Source organism: Sminthopsis crassicaudata, chromosome 2, assembly GCF_048593235.1.
Source record: "Sminthopsis crassicaudata isolate SCR6 chromosome 2, ASM4859323v1, whole genome shotgun sequence".
Taxonomy (NCBI): Eukaryota; Metazoa; Chordata; class Mammalia; order Dasyuromorphia; family Dasyuridae; genus Sminthopsis; species Sminthopsis crassicaudata.
The window spans coordinates 36074275-36085188 of NC_133618.1; the positions used below are offsets into that span (position 1 = coordinate 36074275).

The 10914-nt window shown below is 36.7% G+C and overlaps 1 pseudogene; it reads right to left on the reverse strand.

The window, feature by feature from the left end:
- Positions 1–9997: 9997 nt before the first annotated feature.
- On the reverse strand, positions 9998–10582 carry LOC141554148 (RNA polymerase II subunit A C-terminal domain phosphatase SSU72 pseudogene; annotated as a pseudogene).
- Between the last annotated feature and the right edge of the window lie 332 nt (positions 10583–10914).

Here is a 10914-nt window from a genome sequence, read left to right on the forward strand (position 1 = left end):
CTCCTCCACAAGTCAGAGAGATAAACCTTCCCATGTTCCTCCAATTTATTTATGATTTTGTTCTTTATGCCTAAATCTTGGACCCATTTTGATCTTATCTTAGTATGTGGTGTTAAATGTGGGTCCCTGCCTAGTTTCTGCCATACTAATTTCCAGTTTTCCCAGCAGTTTTTGTCAAATCATAAATTCTTATCCCAAAAGTTGGGTTCTTTGGGTTTGTCAAACACTAGATTGCTATTTTTATTCACTATCTTGCCCTGTGAACCTAACCTATGCCACTGATCAACTAGTCTATTTCTTAGCCAATACCAAATGGTTTTGGTGATTGCTGCTTTATAATATAGTTCTAGATCAGGTACAACTAGACCACCTCCATTTAATTTTTTTTTTCATTACTTCCCTTGAAATTCTCGACCTTTTGTTGTTCCATATGAATTCTGTTGTTATTTTTTCTAGGTCATTAAAATAGTTTCTTAGGAGTCTGATTGGTATAGCACTAAATAAATAGATTAGTTTAGAGAGTATTGCCATCTTAATTATATTCCCTTGGCCTATCCAAGAGAACTGAATGTCTTTCCAATTATTTAAATCCAACTTTATTTTTGTGTTAAGTGTTTTGTAATTTTGCTCATATAATTTCTGACTCTCCTTTGGTAGATATATTCCCAAATATTTTATACTATCAACCGTTATTTTGAATAGAATTTCTCTTTGTATTTCTTGCTGTTGGATTGTGTTGGTAATGTATAAAAATGCTGAGGATTTATGTGGATTTATTTTGTATCCTGCAACTTTGCTAAAATTCTGAATTATTTCTAATAGCTTTTTAGCAGAGTCTTTGGGGTTCTCTAAGTATACCATCATGTCATCTGCAAAGAGTGATAGTTTGATTTCCTCATTTCCTACTCTAATTCCTTGAATCTCTTTCTCAGCTCTTATTGCCGAGGCTAGTGTTAATAGTACTATATTGAATAGTAATGGTGATAGTGGGCAACCTTGTTTCACTCCTGATCTTACAGGGAAAGGTTCTAGTTTATCGCCATTACATATGATGTTTACTGACGGTTTTAAATATATCCTCGTTATTATTTTAAGGAATAGTCCATTTATTCCTATACTCTCAAGTGTTTTTAGTAGGAATGGATGTTGGATTTTATCAAATGCTTTTTCTGCATCTATTGAAATGATCATATGGTTTTTATTAAATTGATTATTAATATGGTCAATTATACTAATAGTTTTCCTAATATTAAACCAGCCCTGCATTCCTGGTATAAATCCTACTTGATCATAGTGTATTATCCTGGGGATGATTTTCTGAAGTCTTTTTGCTAATATCTTATTTAAGATTTTAGCATCAATATTCATTAAGGAGATTGGTCTATAATTTTCTTTCTCAGTTTTCAATCTACCTGGTTTGGGTATCAGTACCATGTCTGTGTCATAAAAGGAATTTGGTAGGACTCCTTCAATCGCTACTTTTTTTTTCAAATAGTTTATATAGCATTGGAGTTAGTTGTTCTTTAAATGTTTGGTAGAATTCACATGTAAATCCATCTGGTCCTGGGGATTTTTTCTTAGGGAGTTGGTTAATAGCTTGTTCTATTTCTTTTTCTGAGATGGGACTATTTAGACTACTTACTTCTTCCTCTGTTAATCTGGGAAGCTATATTTTAGAAGGTATTCTTCCATTTCATTTAAGTTATCAAATTTATTGGCACAAAGTTGAACAAAATAGCTCCTACCTATTGTTCTAATTTCCTCTTCATTAGTGGTGAGTTCTCCCTTTTCATTTTCAAGACTAACAATTTGCTTTTTCTATTTCCTTTTTTCAATCAGATTTATTAAGGGCTTGTCTATTTTGTTGGTTTTTTCATAGAACCAACTCTTAATTTTATTAATTCAATAGTTTTTTTTTGTACTTTCAATTTTATTAATCTCACTTTTTATTTTTAGAATTTCAAGTTTTGTGTTTGTCTGGGGGTTTTTAATTTGTTCCTTTTCTAGCAATTTTAGTTGTAAGCCCAATTTTCTCTGTTTTATGCAAGTAGGCCTGGAGAGATATAAAACTTCCCCTTATTACTGCTTTGGCTGTATCCCACACATTTTGGTATGATGTCTCATTATTGTCATTTTCTTGGGTGAAATTATTAATTATGTCTATGATTTGTTGTTTTACCCAATCATTCTTTAGTATAAGACTATTTAGTTTCCAATTATTTTTGGTCTATTTTCCCCTGGCTTTTTATTAAATGTAATTTTAATTGCAATGTAGTCTGAAAAGGATGCATTTACTATTTTTGCCTTGCTGCATTTGATTTTGAGGTTTTTATGTCTTGGTATATGATCAATTTTTGTATAGGTTCCATGAACTGCTGAGAAGAAAATCTATCATATCAAACTTTTCTAGTATTCTATTTACCTCTTTGACTTCTTTCTTATTTATTTTGTGGTTTGATTTATCTAATTCTGAGAGTGCAAGGTTCAGATCTCTAACTATTATAGTTTTGCTGTCTATTTCTTTTTGCAGCTCTCTTAATTTCTCTTTTAAGAATTTAGATGCTGCACCACCTGGTGCGTATATGTTTAATATTGATACTGCTTCATTATCTATGCTACCCTTTAGCAGGATATAATGCCCTTCCTTATCTCTTTTAATTAGATCAATTTTTGTTTTTGCTTGATCTAAGATGAGGATGGCTACCCCTGCTTTTTTGGCTTCACCTGAAGCATAGTAGATTCTGCTCCACCCTTTTACTTTTAGTTTGAATGTATCACCCTGTTTCAGGTAAACAACATGGAGTAGGATTCTGACTTTTAATCCAGTCTGCTAACTGCTTCCTCTTTATGAGGGAGTTTACCCCATTCACATTTATGGTTAGAATGACTAATTCTATATTGCTTGCCATCCTATTAACCCTCTTTATGTTTTTCTACTTTCCTTCCCTCTTACCCCCCTACCCAGTATGAAACTTGTGAACACCACTTGCTTTTCACAGCCCTCCCTTTTTAGTATCCCTCCCCCACCTTAAAGTTCCTCTTGCTATTTTACCCCTTTTTCTCACAATTTCTGTATTCCTTCCCCTTAGTTTATTCCTTCTCTCTCACTTTTCAATGAAGTGGAAGAAGTTTCACCATAAATCGAATATTTCTATTGATACACACTATGTTCATCCCCCTCCTTTCTTTCTCTCAGATATAATAGGTTACCATTGCCTCTTCATTAGATATAGTACCACCACTTTACCCTTTTTTTATGATATAATTTCCTTTCCACCTCTAGTTTCTAGGACAAATTATACATGTGTTCTTTACATATCTTTATAGCAGAAATATAGTTCTCAAGATTTCTTTTTACCTTTTTAGAAATCTCTTGAGTTCTGTATTTGAAGATCAAACATTTTGTGTAGGTCTGGTTTTTTCATCAAAAATAGATGGAATTCATTTATTTTGTTAAATGTTCATCTTCTTCCCTGGAAAACGATGATCATTTTTCCTGGGTAAGTTATTCTTGGCTGCATACCAAGTTCCTTAGCCTTTCAGAATATCATGTTCCAGGCCTTCATTCTTTTAATGTGGATGCTGCTAGATCCTGGGTTATCCTTATTGTGGCTCTTCCATATCTGAATTGCTTTTTTCTAGCAGCTTCCAGTATTTTTTCCTTCGTCTGATAGTTTTTGAACTTGGCCAATATATTTCTTGGCGTTTTGATTTTAGGGTCCCTTTCAATAGGTGATTGATGAATTTTTTCAATGTCTATTTTACTCTCTGTTTCTGAACTGTCTGGGCAGTTCTCTTTGATAATTTCCTGGAAAATAGTGTCCAGACTCTTTTTTTCCTCACATTTTTCAGGGAGTCCAATTATTCTCAAATTGTCTCTCCTGGATCTGTTTTCCAGGTCTGTTGTCTTTCCAACAAGGTACTTGACATTCTTTTCAATTGTTTCATTTTTCTGGTTTTGCTTGACTACTTCTTGGTTTTTCCTTGAATCATTCATTTCTACTTATTCTAGTCTAATGTTCAATGATGCATTTTCTTCACTCACTTTTTTTATATCTTTTTGTAATTGTCCAATTGAGTTTTTATCTTCTATGGAATTTTTTTTCCGTTTCATCCATTTTATTTTTTATAGTGCTGTTTTCTTTTTCCAGTTCACTAATCCTGTTTTCCTTGGAGTTGTTTACTTTTTCTACTTCACTAATTTTATTTTTCAATGATTTGTTTTCTTTATCCACTCTGTCTTTAAATGTGTGGAATGACTTCTCCAGGTTCTCTTGCCAAGCTTCCCTTTCCTTTTCCCATTTCTCTTCTAGCTCTCTTGTGAGAGCCTTTTTGATTTCCTCTATGAGAGTCTTATATATTGAGGAGCAACTCATATCCCCCTTAGGGAATTCCTCTGGCGACAGTCTGCTTTTAGTGTCCTCAGTATTTGAAGTCTGCTCTCTCTCCATACAGGAGCTCTCAATGGTTAGAGGCTTTTCAAATTTTTTGTTCATTTTGTCAGAGTGGGAATGGAAGAAAACAAATTGACAAGAGAAACAATTGGTCTGTTTTGGGGGGAGATGGGACTGGATTATATTACTTGGCCTCCTCAACAGACTGAGGGAGACAGCAGCGAGGCACTAACAGGACAGCAAAGGCTGTGTTGCTTCTTTGCTCTGAGGCTCTAAGAACATGATGAGTCACTTTGGGTGGGGGTGGGGGTGGGGGTGGCCAGGTCCCTAGAGATGATAGCTTTCTGGGGTTTTATTCTTCACCTCCGGTAATTACACCTTCTCTGCTGCTCCTGGCTTGCTGCCAAAAACAGAACATCCACACTGGGGTAAAAATCTTTTCACAGAAAGGGCAGAGATCACACCCCTCCCCCCTCCAGTTCTAGCTGTGTGAGCTTCCTATCTTACTCTCCCTGCCTGCCCTCAGTCTTTGCCCAATCTGTTCAACCCTCCCCCGAGTAAACACAGACCTTCTCTGGCGAATTTCAAGGATGTTTTCTGTTGGCAGTTATTTGTGGCTTTCTTTTCCCATCAAGCATTAACTCTAAGGCTTGTCATGAAGTAAGTCCTGAGAGAAAAAGCAGAACTCAATCAGCTGTCTGCCTCAACGCCGCCATCTTGGCCAGAAGTATAGATAGCATATATTGACAACCCCCTGAGGATCTGGGGGAAGGGACTATCAGGTCATAAGGGCATTGACCTGAGAAGAGAGGAAAATGACATTGAAAATTGAAATAAAAAGAAAAGAAAGGGATGTTGGATATTGGTTTTCTGGAGGAGTAGGTAATAGTAAAAAAAAATTAATAATTTTTGCAATGTCATTAAGTTGTTTTTTGTTTGTTTGTTTTGTTATGTTATGTTTTTAATTTGAATTCTCCTAGTGGCTCATGGGGATCTAATTCTGATCAGCAGAATAGACAAAAGTCAACTATAAATTTGTCAGAAATTGTAAACATCCTTACACATATTTCATTTAATCCATACAAAAACCTGTTCTTTCCTCTGTTTTACATTTAAGAAAACAGGAAAACAGGTTAATTGACTTCAGCGAGATTACACAGCCAATAAGGGTCTGAGACTAGATTTGAATCCAGGTCGTCCTAACTCTATGTCCAGTACTCTACCCAGTAAGTTACATAGCTGATAATTACAACAATGGCTGACTTACAATGACATTAACATCTTGTATCTTCATATCTAAAGAAGTTTATGGTCAAGGTACTGTAGGTCCTGATTTAAGCATTGAGTAAATTTATCCTCTCAGCAAAAGGTCTGAATTCTTAGTCATTCAGGATTGTGACCACACAATGTTATTAGGATTTCCCAACAATATCATTCTTCTTCCAAGAATCTATCATGGCCTCAAGTTCATCACATCCAGTTATATAAATGGCATATCTCTCTCCAGAGGAGCTACCTGGAACCATGATCCATTTCTTTTTATTATCAGACAAGCTATAGACATAAAAGCGTTCTGGTGACTTTAAATTTTTGACATGTTGCAAAAATTGAGTTGCCACAGTATAATAATGAGAATCAAATCTTAAAGTGTAAAGTTCCATAATCAGTTTGTCATAAACCCTTTGATAATCCCTATGGAAAGTCCCATGGACAAACAGGATGGGAAGCCTGGAGCCCCATCCAAGTGAAGAGTTGCTGAGATGTGGAGCTAAGGTGTGAAGCTGAGGTGTAAACTCAGCCTGCTTGTATCAGCTGTGTTATCACTTACTGCTCAAAGGATAGATTGTTAACACAAGACAACTTTTGTCTCCTTGTACCCTGGAGGTCAACAAACTTCCAGGGAACTGATAGGACTCTAATAAATGTCTTCGGATTACTCGCTTTTGTGAAGTTACATAGGGCATCATTGAATTTGAAATGCTTCAAGATGGCTGGTGAGTACATCTTAGATGAGATGTTTTTAATAGTATCCCGAGCAACCTTGTGAGTTCTTCAAATTTCATTGCAGAAAAAGTTTCAATTGAATCTGTAACTTTTGCACGTTTTTAAATTGAGACATCATCATTGCTCTGAGAAGACATCCATAGACTTCAACAGGCTCATACAGGTGTCACCAAAAACTAAAAGTTGGAGAACACTTGATTGAGATATACTCTGTACCCCAAATGGTTTCATTTTTATCAGCAGTTTGCTAACAAGACTTGAACTCAAAAAAAGATGACACACACAAGAGAAATTGGATTGACTTGTTCTGCTCAGCTCCATAGGGATAAATTGCTACTGTTTGTCTTTTGTTTTTGTTTTTTGTCCTTCATTTTCAAAAAAGATCATGATGTGGGGGAGGTGATATAAGTGAGTTGGATTTAAGTGGGGGAAGAATGGGCAATTTCGCTTTCTCCTCTGGAGCCATCTGTGTCTGCTCGTAAGATGGTGTGCAAGAGAAATGGAGATGGCCCTGGAGGAGGGGAGTCATGATGAGGTGCTCAGTTTGGCATCCAAGAAGTTTTCCAAGTCCATATTGGATGACCAACTCTCAAGGAAATTCTAGAAAGGATGAGGTTAGTTGTTTATTTTCAGAAATAAGTTGAATCCGATGACATCTAAGAGCTTTTTCCCCTCACAAAAACAACATGAAAGCTCCTTGAGTATAGGCACATCAATTTTCTCATGGTGTGCCAATCTTCCAGCAACATAGGTGACAGAGTTCCTACTCTATAATTGTGAAATCAGTCTGATCCTATGAATTATGGCATCAGTGGATAGAGTTGGATGAGACAGATGAGAAAACTTAGATTCAGAAAAGTTTGGTGATTTACCCAGTTCTTGATTTCACACTCCCTCAAAACTTTTGCCTCTATTATGGATGGGGCACCTGGGAAATCCTCAACTTCCCCTTCATGAAGGGCAGCACGAGAAACTCACTTCCTTCAAATATCTCCTTCTTTGCTACCAAAGTGCTCCCAGTTTGGACTTCTTTTTTTTCTTTGATTGCATTTGTTTTGGACTTCTTCCTCCATGGAAAATTTATCACCACACCAACTTACCTTGTGTCTTCCCCCTTGGAACTTCTCTTTTGTGTGTTGCCCTTCCCCCAGCAAGTCCTAAACTCCTAGGTCTCTGGTTTGCATCTCTATCCCCAGTGCTTAGGCACTGGTATGTTATAGGGGCTTAATAAATGTTGGTTTGCTCCTGAGATTCAGTGTTAATTTTTTATGGACTCCATCACAAGAAATACATTACTCTGCTTTATTTCCAGATGTGTTTCTTCCTTACTGAAGGATTATAGAAATGTTACTTAATCTCACTGGGTCTTAGTTTCTTTACCTACAAATTGTAGATATTATAGAAAACATCTCTCATTACTTCAGCTGTAACAGTTCCTGATTTGATAATTATTTTAAGTAGGAATTTACGGTCCTTAAATTATATGTATAAGTGAATCTACTATGTATGCAAGACATTGATATATTTAGAATTATTCATATATATATATATATATATACAAATATAATAGCGTTTATATCAATCACCTAGGAGTTTATAATCTGCTTATCTCTCTTATCCATCCATCTGTCCCCAATATTATTACTGAAAATATTTTCATCCCAAGAGACGTTTGTGAATGTTTGGCCCGTGTGTGTGTGGTGTGTGTGTGTGTGTGTGTGTGTGTGTGTGTGTGTGTCTACAAAATGACAATGAAAGGACAGTAGGAGTTAGGGTTAAATTCGCGCGTGACACCCCTAATTCTTTCCACCTCTGTAAAGTTTGGCAAATATAAGAACTTTTGCCTAGGTTTTTCATCTGTCAAGTAACGTTTTTTAGCCCAGCTAGTCTCTCTTTTACTTCAGAATCTTTGATAAGGAGATCCTATGTCATTTAAGCCTTTTCTTTAAGTCATTTTTAAAAAATGATAAATGCACATATATTCATTCTTTGATGTAAAAATACTCATCAGAGAGAATCTCAATCTTCTAAATGTATTGGGCTACACATTTGTCCAGAAAATTAAAATATTTATAGTTGTAATGTTTCATTTGGAGGGTAAGGTAAATTAAATATTACTGGCACCAAGAATTCCCACATTATTGTTATTTCTCCTCCTTTTCTGTCTTCTCCCTCTCCTCTTCCCTTCTTTGTCTCCCTCCTCTCCCTACTTGTTCCCCCACACCCTTTCATTCTCTTTCTACATTTACATTTTCCACATAAAAGAACAGTGGCTATCACTGCTATAAACAAGGAGCCTGTTTTTAATACTCAGCAAGAGGAAAAAAATTTTTCAAGGTAAAACAAGGATTGGTGCTTAACTCTTTGGTGGCTTATCAAAGAAAAGAAGTTTGACAAGTGTTTGGTCATGTATACATATATTGTATTTAATTTATACTCTAACATATTTAACATGTATCGGTCAACCTGCCATCTGGTGGGGGGGGGGGGGGGAAGAAGGGGAAAAATTAGAACAAATGGTTTGGCAATTGTCAATGTTGTAAAATTACCCATGCATAAAAAAATAAAAACTATTATAAAATAAATAAGTAAATAAATAAATTTTTAAAAAAGAAAAGAAAAAATGTTTGAATAGAATATCATGGGTGATTTTAGGAATTTTCTCAAACTAAAGTGGGTAATTTTAAAACCACTTTAAATTGGTATGTGTGTTAAGATTGGAAACTTAAGATTTGAAACAAGAAATAGTAGAGTTTTGAAGGGAGGAATAAAAATAGAGTAAATAGCTGAACAGGGGAGCTCTCTGACCTCTTTGACTTATGGGAAAACTAGGCATACTTCTAAAAAGAAAAAAATGTGCCAAGAGAAGAAAGAAAAATCATTATTAGCAAGTTTGCTTTCATGGAGTTAGAGAACAGAAACTTGAAGAAGGCTAAACTGGGTAATTGTTTGTCTGCAACATTTGATTAAGAGATTGGGGAACTTACTATTCTATAACTTTGTATCATCTTTGCTATAGCTATGTATCACCTTTGAACACCCACCCCCACCCCACAGAAACAGACCACTAGAAGTTAAGGGTGAAGAGAAAGAGAATTTTATTCTTAGATAGAAAATATTGATATCTCACTGAGGATCCAGGGGGGAAGGGAAGATCCTCTAGGACCTGGGACTGTCAGGGCCTAAGGGCATTGACCCGAGAAGAGAGGAAAATGACATTGAAAATTGAAATAAAAAGAAAAGAAAGGAATGTTGTATATACCTCTTCTGGAGAAGTAGGGAATAGTCAAAAAAAAAAACAAAAAAAAACCTTGACACATGCTCTTTTCAACTAAAAAGAAAAAAAAATCGGTGCTTCACTAAAAGCATCTTGAGGAGAAGACAGTCTTCCTTCTTCCTACAATTCTGGAAACAGTTCATTAGTCTTGGTCTTCATGTCTTCCATGGGCTGTATACACCAACAGGCTACTACATAGGCTTCTTCTAGAGTGTCCTGAATGTCCACATGAATCCCATGGACTAGCTGCAATGTACCCTGGTTTCTGCAATAGACCAAGACTTCTTTCAAGTCTGAAGGAAAAGAAAAAGTCACGTGGACTTCAGTAAAAACAGAGGGTGTGGAGCAAAGGCCTGTCACTTTTCTCTTCTAATTTCAATAGCAGTTTATCTATCTGGGTTTCCATGTCTTCCATCTGCTGTATGCAATGACAGAGCTCACAGATGAGAGAGGCTCCCAGACTGGCTTCTTCCTCATTGTCCTCAATGTCCACATTAATCACATGCACTGGCCTCAGACTCTCCTGATCCCTGGAATTTAAATGTTCCAGTACCTTGTCATAGACTCTCTCTTCACAGGTAAAGATGTGATCAAACTCATCCCTGCAATGCTGGAACCTCTCTGGCCGGGGCTTGATTCCCTTATTTCTGCTCAGCATGTTCAAAACGCCATTGTTTGAGTAGAGTTCTTGGTCTTTCTTAATAAGATCATTGTACATCTGATGATAGGTCGTTTTGAAATCATAGACATTAGGCTGGTCTTCCGTGGGTCCCGGAAGTTTGACACAAGTTGCTGCTCCAAAAGATCTGACTCGGAATACTCTTTTTTTGAGGACACTGTGAGCCTCCATGCTCCGGTTGTGGTTACTAGAGCACACCACAGCCACTTTGAGGGCAGGAGACAGCATGGTAGTGGTGAGAGCAACCACAAGGACAAAGTTGGTGAAAGCAGCAGAAAACAGGAGACTGAGGGATCCAGTGGACAGCTAAAGCAACAAACAGTCTCAGCTGCTCGAGCAGAACAGAGCTGTTCCTGCAGCCAGGCTGAAAAAATAGGCACCTTCCTGACTGGAGGGACAAGGTGGGGGAAAGCAGCAGCTAAGAGGAGACTGGGAGAACCAGTGGAGAGCTAAAGCAACAGCCTCAGCTGTAAGCAGAATGAAGCTGCACCTCAGTCAGGCATTATGAATACTGCCTTGGCTTGAGAACTTCCTTATGACATCCTGAAAGACATAGGCTG